Source organism: Marmota flaviventris, chromosome 17 (genome assembly GCF_047511675.1).
Source record: "Marmota flaviventris isolate mMarFla1 chromosome 17, mMarFla1.hap1, whole genome shotgun sequence".
Taxonomy (NCBI): Eukaryota; Metazoa; Chordata; class Mammalia; order Rodentia; family Sciuridae; genus Marmota; species Marmota flaviventris.
The window spans coordinates 44,380,085-44,392,457 of record NC_092514.1 but is presented as its reverse complement, the minus strand read 5'-3'; the positions used below and the strand labels follow the sequence as shown (position 1 = coordinate 44,392,457).

Here is a 12,373-nt window from a genome sequence, read left to right as displayed (position 1 = left end):
AGAGATAATGATGCATTTTGGACATAAGGAATAGAGAAGTTCAAACATTCCTCCTGAAGGTTCAACATTTGATGTTGCTGAAATAAAGTGCTGTAACAAATTTATTTGCTTATAGTTTTCCATGACACAGGAGCCTTCATATCAAAGACCCAAAGATCCAGGGTGAAATATCCATTTTTATACTTAGGATTCCATAAATATGAAGAGCCATTTAGAAATATATTTGGACAAAAAGCATAAGGGAACTCAGATTCTTCTTGGCCTCTTTATGCAGCTTTATTTTGAAACTGGGTCTTGCTAAACTGTTTAGGGCTTGCTAGGCTGGCCAACTTGTGATCCTCCTGCCTCAGTAGTTGGGATTATAGGCATGCACCACTGAATCTGCTCCTTCCCTCTATGGAGCAGGACCCTTTCTGGAATGAGGGCCTTATGATCTACAGTTGAACAAGACAAGATAGAAAATCTATTTATAGCCAACTTTTTTTGTGTGTGTGTCGTAGAGATTGAACTCAACCAATGAGCCATATCTCCAGCCCTATTTTGTGATTTTATTTACAGACAGGGTCTTGCTGAGTTGCTTAGCACCTCACTAAGTTGCTGAGGCTGGCTTTGAATTCACAATACTCCTGCCTCAGCCTCCCAGCCACTGGGATTTCAGGTGTGCGCCACTGTGTCCAGCTTATAGCCAACTTTTTGTGTGTGCGTGGTATCAGGGATTGAACCCAGGGGCACTTTACCACTGAACTATATCCCCACCCCTTTTTAATTTTAATTAATTTTTTTTTTGAAATAGGGATTGAACCCAGGGGTACTCAAAACCACTATGCCACATCCCCAGCTCCCCGCCTTGTAATTTGAGACAGGGTCTTACTAAATTGCTTAGGGTCTCACTAAATAGTTGAAGCTGGCTTTGAACTTGCAATCCTCCTGTCTCAGCCTCCTGAGCCACTAGAATTACAGGCATGCATCACTGAGCCTGGAGGGTATTTTTTTAATATTTTATTTTTTAGCTGTAGATGGACACAATATCTTTTTTTTATTTTTATGTGGTACTGAGGATCGAACCCAGGGCCTCGCACATGCTAGGGTCTTGCTAAGTTGCCCAGGCTGGCCTTGAATTTCTGATCCTCCTGTCTCAGCTTCCAGAGTCTTTGAAATTATAGGCATATGGCAAACTCTTTCACAGAAAGGCAGGGAAAAGCAGAGTAATATTTTTAGTATTTACTTCTAGCTTTGGGGTAAAGGGCAAAAAGGGATTATTTTTCCCTCCGGGTATTGGTGATGGAACAATTCCATGCACTCTCTACCACTGAGCTATATCCCCAAGCCCTTTTTATTTTGAGACAGGGTCTCCACACTATATTGTTTAGGCCAGAGTCCACCTTGCAATCCTCCTGCTTCATCCTCCCAAGTTGCTGGGATTACAGGCAGGCCCTACTATACCCAGCTCAACTAATAAAGTCTATGCAAATATTCCAAAATCCAAAAACCTTCAAAATCTCAAACATTTATGGTCCCAAACATTTCAGATAAGGACATTCAACTTGTAAAATACGAATCTGCTTTAAAATAATCAGGGTGGGTGGGTTTAGAGTATTCAGGGTAGATGAAACAAGTTAGGACTTGAATTAGTCATTGCTGAAGCTGGTATGGTTAAATGGGAATGCCTGAAGTTATTTTGTTTACATTAGAAATTTTTCATAATATAAAGGTTTTTTTTAAATATATTTTTTTAGTTGTCAATGGACCTTTATTTAACTTATTTATATGTGGTGCTGAGACTCGAACCCAGTGCCTCACACATTCTAGGCAAGTGCTCTAGCACTGAGCCACAACCCTAGCCCCTCCATAATATAAAGTTTTAAAAAATAATTTAAAAAAAGTTCAAGGAGGATCCCCACTTCCTCTCATGATTCTGACTGCCTTTATAGGTTGATACCCCAGCTTCACCTTGAATGGGGATGGAAAGGAAGAGTAAGGAAGGAGTGCACTTTGGATTCTGTTTTTCCTTTCTTTTTTAAAAAAATATCTTTATTTTTGTTTTTATTTTTATGTGGTGCTGAGGATCAAACCCAATGTCTCACATGTGCAAGGCAAGCATGCTGCCACTGAGCCACAACCCCGCCCTGGATTCTGGTTTTCAACAGGTGAAAAAATATTAAAGGAGAAATAGAAATCAGATTTAGAGGTCATCTTTTTCTCCTTTCTTTCATTTCCTATCTCAAATACAATTAACCAGCAAGTCTTGTTTTTTTTTTTTTTCCTTAAAAATATATTCAGAATCTGATCCCTTTTTACAATTCCAGTGCTACCAATCTGGACAAACAAGCCTTTCTCAACCCCTGCCCAGATTACTGTAGCCTCCTATCTCCTTTCATCCTTGCTATCCCAGTCTATTAACACAGCATCCAGGGATCCTGATAAAATCTATTTCTGTTGGCATCACTATTCTGTTCAAAACCCCCAATACTAATCTCACACAAACTATGAGGAAACAAAAGATGAGGGATATTTCCCCATTTCTTCTATCATTTATTTATTTATTGGTACCAGGGATTGAAACCAGGGGTGCTTACCCACTGAGCCACATACCAGCCCATTAATTTATTTTCATTTTTGAGATAGGATCTCTCTAAATTGCTGAGACTGGCTTTGAACTTTCAGTCCTCCTGCCTTAGCCTCCCAAGCTGCTGGATTTACAGGCATGGGTCACCATGCCCAGCCCCCCACTTATTTTTTGAAACCAGCATTACTCTGATATCTAAATCGATAGGACACTTTAAAGAAAACTACAGACCATTATCTCTCATGGACAAAGACACAAAATTCCTTTAAAAAAAGAGACACTATATCCAGCAATATGCAAAAGAGTAGCATATCATGATCTTTTTAGATTTATCCCAGGGATTTGAAGTTGGTTTAAGATAAGAAAACAAATCTAAGTAATTCAACATATCAACAAATCAAGAAGAAAGGTATGCAACAAGACAAAAATTCATTATCCATTTAGGATAATCTCACCACAGTAATTAGCTTCATAAACAGCATCTATGAAAATCCTACAGTTAACATCCTTCATGGTAGATATTGAAATGTTTTTTTCTGCAATTAAGAATGAAACAACCATGTCAACTTTAACCACTATCATTCAACATTTACTGGAGATGCTGGCTAGTGCAATAAGGAAAGCAAAAGAAAAACCAGTTTGGAACTGAGCACAGTGGAGCATCCCTGTAAATCCAGTGCATATGGGAGACAAAGGCAGGAGGATCACAGGTTCCAGGCCAGCCTCAGCAACTCAGCAAGGCTCTAAGCAACTTAGCAAGACTGTCTCAAAATAAAAAATAAAAGGGTGGAGATGTTGCTCAGTGATAGAACACCTCTGGATTTAACTCCCACTACAAAAAAAAAAAAAAAAAATATATATATATATATATATATATATATATATATATATATATATTAGTTTGGAAAGTAGAACAGTCTTTATTAACATAGGGGAAGTGAATTTTTAAAAAATATGTTACCTGGGCTGGGGCTATAGCTCAGTTGATGAGTGCTTGTCTTGAATGCACAAGGCCTTGGCTGGGTTCTAATCCCCAGCAACACACATGCACAATTATGTTGCCTTAGTGTGGGAAGCCGTTCTCGCATGTGATTGAGCTACCTCCCTGGCTGGGTATGAGGCGCTTTCGACAAGCTGTGTCAGAGCCTTCCCCACCCTTCCCCAGGTGCAAGGGCTTGTCCATGTGGGGGTGTGACTGACCACTGACCTGAAAACCAATCACTGACCCTGACCTTGGAATGTTGTCCCCCTTGACATTCATTGGATGGAATTTTCCCCTGAATTTTTTGTTCCCCAGTAAAAGCTCACTCTCTGGCGTGCTTCTCTCTCTCTTGCTGGTCTCTTGTGTAAACCTCGCTACCGCATCAGGTGGCTAGAGGCAGGAGCTGGGAGGAGCCATCTCTGAGCTGGGCAAGAAAAAGGTAATTTGAGAGTTATGTGTCTTTAATTTGAACTCACTAGTTAATTTCTATGTTTCGAACCTTGTATGAAGCTAGCGTGCTGGTCACGCAATTGACCTTAGCATACATTTTGAATATAAATTTAACTTTCTCAAAGAAGAAGCAGGATTTAGTTGCTCTTGATATAATTTCTATTTCTATACCTCCTCCCAGTTTCTTGATGTAGTCTATCCAGATATCTATTTTATACATTTGCCTCCTGGTGACATTTCTCAATGGGACATCTAGGTACAGCCTACTTGACTGTCTCCAATGACTCTCACAGTAATATAACTTCCTGAAGTTCATTCATGCCTGCTTACTTTATTTATTTATTTATGGGTGCCGGGGAATGAACTCAGGGACACTTGACCACTGAGCTACATCCCCAGCCCTATTCTGTATTTTATTTACAGATAGCGTCTCAATGAGTTGCTTGGTACCTCACTAAGTTGCTGAGGCTGACTTTGAACTCTCGATCTTCCTGCCTCAGCCTCCCAAGCTGCTGGTATTAGAGGCGTGTGCCACAGCACCCAGCATGCCTTCTTACTTTAAACCTACCAATTAGCATCCCTGTACGAAAGCTGCCTTGAACCCCAATAATAGCTTTGGTCCGTGGGTCCCTCTTTTCTCTTCCTCCTCCACTGACCCACTTCTGTATGCTCTCAGGCATGCCCTGGTCTCCCTGGGCTTGTGAGTAATAGAATCTTTTTTTTTTTTTCCTTTAAAAATGTCTTTAGTTGTAGATGGACACAATACCTTTATTTTATTTATTTTTATGTGGTGCTGAGGATTGAACTCAGTGTCTAACATGTGTTAGGCAAGTGCTCTACCACCAGTCCAGTAATACAATCTTTATTTCCATCCTGTATCTCTCTTAACCATTAAATCCCCATCTTAAAGAGCCTAAATTAAAACTATATGAGGGGCTGATGGTTGTGGCTCAGTGGCAGAGCGTTTGCTTAACATGTGTGAGGTACTTGGTTTGACCCCCGGCACCACACACACAAAAAAAAGGTATTGTGTCCATTTACAACTAATATATATATATATATATATATATATATATATATATATATAAAATATATAATAAAAACATATATAATAACATATATATGTTATATATATGTGTATATATATGGTCTAACACAATTTGGGCTGTGGCTATAGCTCAGCGGTAGAGCGCTTGCCTAGCATGTGTGAGGCACTGGGTTAAACCCTCAGCACCACATAAAAATCAATAAATAAGTTATTTTAAGAAAATTCACAACTGAATTTAGTTATCACAGGAAACAAGTTAATTAGTGCAAATCAACTTTACTTCTACATTTGGGCAAAAAGCATTTGAGAAAAACAAACACCTCTTTGAAAACAAAATTTCAAATAGTTACTTAAAAGGCCTTCAAGATAGTTACCACATTGTTATAGGGCTGTACACTAGTGAAAAAACACTAAACTGTTTGTTCAGGGGTATTTGCTGCTACAGCCTAGTCAATAACACGGAGCCCGCCAAACACAAGAAGAATAAACACATTTTGTTACGGCTACTTAACCTCACACTGGGAAAACTACCTTCGTGGCCATGGTATCCATACTCCCCTGCCAGGTAAGTATGAGTTGGGATAGTTGCCAGGCATCACACCCTCAGACTCCAGACACTTTTCGCAAAGGGTCACTATCTTTGTGCAAACTCTAGCCCATCACTTTCAATATAACGACTTCTCCAAATTGTAGGAACCAAACAATAACAGTTTGATTACTATATTTATTTACAAAAAACTCAAAAATATATATAGATGAACAAGTCCAGAAGGCACTGCCGTCATCTGCATATACCAAGCCCCTTTTGATGACGTCAAAAACTTCTGACAAATCTGAGGCTTTTGTTGATGTGGTAGGCAAAATGACAGCCCACAAAAATGTCCAAAACCTAATCCCTGGAACCTGTAAATGTTACTTTCCACCTAAAGGGTACTGCTGATGTAAGGATTTGAGATACAGAGATTATCAGGTGTGCCTAAAATAATCACGTAATTTGCATAAAGATGTAAGAGCAGTGGAGCATGCCTGTAATCCTGGGCGCTCAGGAGGATGAGGCAGGAGGATTGCAAATTCAAGGCCAGTCTGGCAGTTTAGTAAGAATGTATCACAAAACAAAACAACAAAAAAGTGGGCTGAGGATTTAGCTCAATTTTAGGGTGTTTTGTTTTGCTTTATTTTTCTCCAGTACAGAAAATTGAACTCAGGGTTCAGTATTGCAAAAGAAAAACAATGCTGAATTGTGGAGCAGTTTGGAAATTGGGATGAAGGTAGCACAAAACTAAGAAATGTAGCATGTGCCTTGCCTCAGCAACAGCAAGGTGCTAAGCAACTCAGTGAGACCATGTCTCCAAATAAAATACAAAATAGGGGGCTGGGGCTGTAGCTCAGTGGTAGAGCGCCTGCCCCTCACATATGAGGCCCTAGGTTCCATCCTCAGCACCACACAAAAATGACTAAAATAAAGGTATTGTGTCTGTCTACAACTACAAAAAAATAATAATTATTATTCATGCTATCCCCATATTCCTGCTACTTCACAAACTATAACTCCAGGAGAAAATAGCTGTATTAAATTAACCTAAACCACTGCTAATAACAAGAAAAATTAATACAAACACATAAAAAACTGTAAGTGTTCATAAATACTATGTCTGACCTGAAAAAGGCTGCAATCAGATATTTATTATTTGAACAAATCAAGTCAGGGGAAAGTATGAAAGCAATCCCCCACTACCACAAATTATGCAGTTGAGTTTCTCACATTTGGGGAAATCACAGGAGTTAGCACATCCAAAGTGCAATGGATGAGCCTCACGTGGGAAAACCACCTTTGTGATCATGGTATTGAAGCCAGAATTAGACAGGCAGTCAGTGTAGATAGGTAAATCGAGTCAGGTTGGATCAAGGAGGCCAATTTTGAGTGAGTCTGGGAAGTTGGAGATAAGGGACCCCTGAGGGATCTTATCAAGAACCTGCTCCTGCTCCAACCTGTTGCCAAAGTAACCTGTCTCAGGAATTTCCCTCCCTACAGGGAGATATAGGTTGTTAATGTGTCCTTGGCTACTTCACCCTGCCCTTCCCCCTTTAACCCACCTGTTTCCCACCTTTTGGCCTTCCCACAGAGCATTACTGGGCCTAGTCACCTATGCAGGAAGGAGAAAGGGGGAAAAGCAGGAGAACAAAGGAATCCTAGGACATATAAAAAGGGCAGAATACCTCACTTCTGGGGATACCAGGATACTAGCTATGCCCCCTCTTCTTCCTCCCTGGAGAAGTCTATACTACCCCTTTTTAAATAAACCCGGTTTTTATGCTTGCTTCGGCGTGCTTCTCTACTGTTCAAACTTCAACATTTGGGGAAGCAGGACTTGTCACCAGTAACCTGCGGCATCAGCATCTCATCTGCCAGATAAGAAAGAGGCCTGACAATCCCATAATTCCAAAATGAAAAGATTCCAAAATGGAGTAACCACGCAGCAAATATTGTGCATCTGGATACGGCAACATCTTGGAAAATACAGGCCTGTGATAAGAATGACCAGCAGTCATTGTGCTTATTTACATAATCCATACCCCTTTCACTGATCTCATTCAGCACAACTTTTGTAGTATGCTTGGTAATGCTACTGAAATAAAATGTAAAGGTAAATATACTCTACAGATCAAAAGCTAAACAACATACACTAGCTCCTGTCCTCAAAGGTTATGATGCTGGTTACTGTGATTTGTGGTACAGTTATGTAACCTGAATGAGCAGGTCTGAAAAGATGAAATTTGGTTAAACAACATTTGAAGGACTTGGGGTATAGTTTATTGGTAAAGTGCTTGACTAGCCCATCTGAGGCCCTGGGTTAAATTCCCAACCCTATGAGGGAAAAATAAAAGTAGAAAGTTAAAAAAAAATACATTAGAAAACCCAGTGAACATATTGTAAAAACTTGGTTTAGTCCAAAGCACCAAGCATAAGTGCAAAATGCTTTCTTTCAAACATACAGCAAATCATCATTGTTACTTGAAAGACCCGTTATACAAGTGATAATATTTTTAGGAAGTTTTTTTTTAATGGCAGAGTGGCCCTTTTTAAAAAAATATACTTTTGTTTATTTTTATGTGGTGCTGAAGATTGAACCCATTGCCTCATATATGCTAGGCAAGCACTGTACCACTGAGCTACAACCCCAGCCCACAAATGCTAATTTTGAAAAGAAGTAAACTAGGAAAATGTTCCTAGTCCTTAATTGTAAATCTGGAGTGTGATAGATGACCCTCACCTCCATGATCACTGTCTTCCCTCTCAAGCAGGAATAAGTTATATTTCCATGTATCCTTAAATTCTCTCTTACTTAATCCCACAGGTACAGGGTCAACTATCTGTTTTTCCACAGGTTTTTCTTAAATCTAGAACTGGACCACTGGAGAATCCATTCTACAAGAAACTCCTGAACTCTATTAGAATCCTGTTAGATTCCTTTAAAAAAAAAAAGCAAATCCTGTCTCAGGCAATAGTGAATAATTAATGTATTCAACATCCACATAATAAATAGTATCACTCAATGTTTTCCTTTCTTCCTCACTGTACGCTAGAATTAGAGTGTTCAAGTTTAATAGTGTTCTTCAAGTGTCTCCCCAAGATCATATTTGAACCACCCTATTTCCCAAGTCTTTTTTTTGGCTTGCCTCAAATTTGCTATCCTTCTGCTTCAGGCTCCAGATTGCTTAGATGAAAGGCTGTGTCACCATACCTGATTTTGAAGCTTTTTTGCTTTGCAGAAGAATTCTTCTGATATTATCTCCTCTGCCAAAATAAATTATCCAGAGTTTCATATCTTCAAAGCAGGAGGAAATAATACTGTTTTAAAAATCTTATGGGGCACTGGGTTCGATCCTCACCACCACATTTAAAAATAATTAAAATAAAGGTATTGGGTCCATCTACTCTGTGTGTGTGTGTGTGTGTGTGTGTGTGTGTATGTATATATTTCTTGTGGTGCTGGGGATTAAACCCAGGGCCTTATGCATGTGAGGCAAGCACTCTACTAACTGAGCTATATCCCCAGCCCTGTAACTAAAAATATTTTTTAAAAATTTTATTGAAGATTAATAAGCAGCCAGGCCCAGTATCACAATTTATAATCCCAGACACTCAGGAGGCTGAGGCAGGAGGATTTCGAGTTCAAAGCCAACCTCAGCAGTTTAGTAAGGCCCTAAGCAACTCAATGAGACTCTCTCTCTAAATAAAATATATATATAAAAAAAATGGCTGGAGATGTGGCTCAGTGGTTAAGTGCCTCTGGGTTTAATTCCTGGTACAAAAAAAGAAAAAAAAATAGCTGAAGCTGGGGGAATTGGCACATGTCTGTAATCCTAGCAACTCTGGAGGCTGATGAAGGAGGATCACAAGTTTGAGGCCATCCTCAGCAATTTAGCAAGATCCTAAGAAAATTAATGAGACCATCTCAATATAAAAAATAAAAGGGGATCTGGGCGCAGCGGCCCAGGAGGCTGACACAGGAGAATCGTGAGTTCAAAGCCAGTCTCAGCAATGGCAAGGTGCTAAGCAACTCAATGAGACCCTATCTCTAAATAAAATACAATATAGGGCTGGGGATGTGGCTCAGTGGTCAAGTGCTCGGAGTTCAATCCCTGATACTAAAAAAATATAATAATAAAAAGGGTTGGGGTGTAGCTCAATGGTAGAGTACCTCTGGGTTCAATCCAGCACCAACAAAACAAAACAAACAAAAAATTTGCCCAAAGCAGACATAATCCCATAGATCAATCTACTTATGAACAAAAAAACAAAACTTTTTTTTTTTTTTGCAGAACCTGGGATAGAATACAGCGGTAGTCTACCATTGAGCTACATCCTCAGTCTTTTTTGTTTCATTTTTGAGATAGGTTCTTACAGGGTTCCCAAGGTGGCTTCAAACTTGCAATCCTTATCTTCTACCTCTGTCTCCTGAGAAGATGGAATTGCAGGCACAACCACTGTGCCTGGCCATGCAGAACTATTTTAACTATATGTATAACATCTTTGTAAACTGAATCTAGCAGGGTATTAAAAACAGATGACTGGGGCTGGGGATGTGGCTCAAGCGGTAGCGCTCTCAGCTGGCATGCCTGGGGCTCTAGGTTTGATCCTCAGCACCACATAAAATAAAAATAAAGATGTTGTGTCCACCGAAAAAAGAAGGCTTTCTTTAAAACAACAAACAAACAAACAAACAAAACCCCCAGATGACTAAAGAGGTTTTATATCAGGACTGTTAAGACCCAAGTACATAAAGTATATGATAAAGTGGCATTTCATATGGATGGGGAAAGGATTGACTACTTCATAAGGACTGCTAAATTAGCTCACCACTGTAAAGAAAGAAAAAACAATTCCTTCCTACCTTTTACTGGAGGTCGAGGATGGGGACTGAACCTAAGGCCTTACTCATGGTGTAATCTATCTATATATATATGATTTAACCCAGGGTGCTTTACCACTGAGCTACATACCTAGTACTTTTTGTTTTTTATTTTGAAACAGGGTCTAAGTTGCTAAGCCTGTCCTTGAATTTGTGATCCTTTTGCCTCAGCCTCCTGAGTTACTGAGATTACAGGTGTGCAACACAATACCCACCTATTCCTTTTTTAAAATCAAATTAAAATATTCAAATGTAAATTTAAGTCATATGCTAAAAAATTATGCTTATAATTTCTTTCTTTTTATTTTTTTTAGTGCTGGAGATTGAAACTGGGGCCTCAAGCATGCTATCACTAAGATCATTCCCCAGTCCTTTATATTTTTTAGTTTGGGAGACAGGGTCTCACTAAGTTACCCAGGCTAACCTCAAACTTGTGATCCTCCTGTCTCAGCCTCCAGAGTAGCTGAGATTACAGATGTGTACCATTGGGTATGGCCATGTTTCTAATTTTGAAGAGACTTTCTAAGCATGTTACCAAAATCAAGATTAAATACAAAATTTGACTAGTTTACATACATAAAATCTCTCTAAAGTAAAAAACAAAACAAAAAAACCTCATAAAGCAAAATTTAAATACACATGGCAAAGTGGGAAGATATTTGCAACATATAGATTAAGCAAAAGACTGTATTTGAATAAGCATAAGGATTAAGAATCATCAGAACCATCGTTTTTTTGTTTGTTTGTATCAGGATGGAACCCTGTGGTACTTAACCACTGAGCAATATCCCAAGCTTTCTTTCTTTTTTCTTTGAGAGAGAGATCTTACTATGCTGCCCAGGCTGGTTTCAAACTCCTGAGCTCAAGTCATCTTCCCAAGTAGCTGGGACTACAGCTACTACAGAATGATGATAAAAATGGTAATTATTATAGGCAAGTCGAGGCAGGGTTGGAAAATACTAATAGCAGCTAAGTGTAGCTTCACATGGAGTCCACTAGTTTCTTTTTTCCTTTTCTTTTCTTGGTAGTATTGGGAATTGAACCCAGAGCCTTGTACATGCAAGGCAAGTATTCTACCACTGAGCTATATATCCCTAGCACTTGACTAGTTTCTTAACTCTCCCTGCAGACGAAACGAAATTCTAAACATGACCAATTCCACTGTGTTTCACCAAACTGAAGAGTTACTGCTGACTAAGGTAACACTGTCTTCTTCACCCAAGAACCTGATTGCTTTACAAAAATAAGTATGAATTCTCAAGAGGACAATATTTAGATAATGCCACTGAGTACCAGATGTAAATCATAAGTTAATCAGTGAGACACTGTCTCTAAATCAAATATAAAATAGGGCTGGGGAATGTGGCTCAGTGGTCGAGTGTTCCGGAGTTCAATTCCTTTGCCCCTGCCACCCCCCTCCAAAAAAAAAAAAAAAAAAAAAAAAACCCAATGTTAAGCAATGTACTTACACCAACCACATTTTGACTATCTCTACCAGACTTTCCCTACCCTACCAAGTTGGGAATTTCTGAAATCCTCTCCTCTCAAAAGAGGTATACAATTTGGTGGTAACTCGAGGTAACAAAGAGTGTTCTAGGTTGAATTTTGGCTTGAAGAAACCTGCTGAGTTTCTACGTCCTAGTCTTCCTCATGGCATGGCTATGAGCATTTGAAATGTATGGGATTTGTTACAGTGCTCAGCAGAATGTTGTTCCTTAGTTCTATTTCATGATATTTAAAAAATTCCTTTAAGCTGGGAAGAAAAATCAAGGGTAGGATCGTTGCCAAGGCTGGGCGCAGTGGTGTATGCCTGTAATTGTAATCTCAGCGACCCGGGAAGCTGAGGCAGGAGGATTCCTAGTCTGAGGTCAGCCTCAGCATTTCAGCGAAGCTCAAAAAGGGCTGGGGATATC

The 12,373-nt window shown here is 39.3% G+C and overlaps 1 non-coding gene across 1 annotated transcript; it reads right to left on the bottom strand.

The window, feature by feature from the left end:
* Positions 1–6,749: 6,749 nt before the first annotated feature.
* LOC114080986 (U1 spliceosomal RNA) lies at positions 6,750–6,907 on the bottom strand. Its single transcript, XR_003580690.1, has one exon. It is a non-coding gene; the product is annotated as a U1 spliceosomal RNA (small nuclear RNA).
* Positions 6,908–12,373: the final 5,466 nt, after the last annotated feature.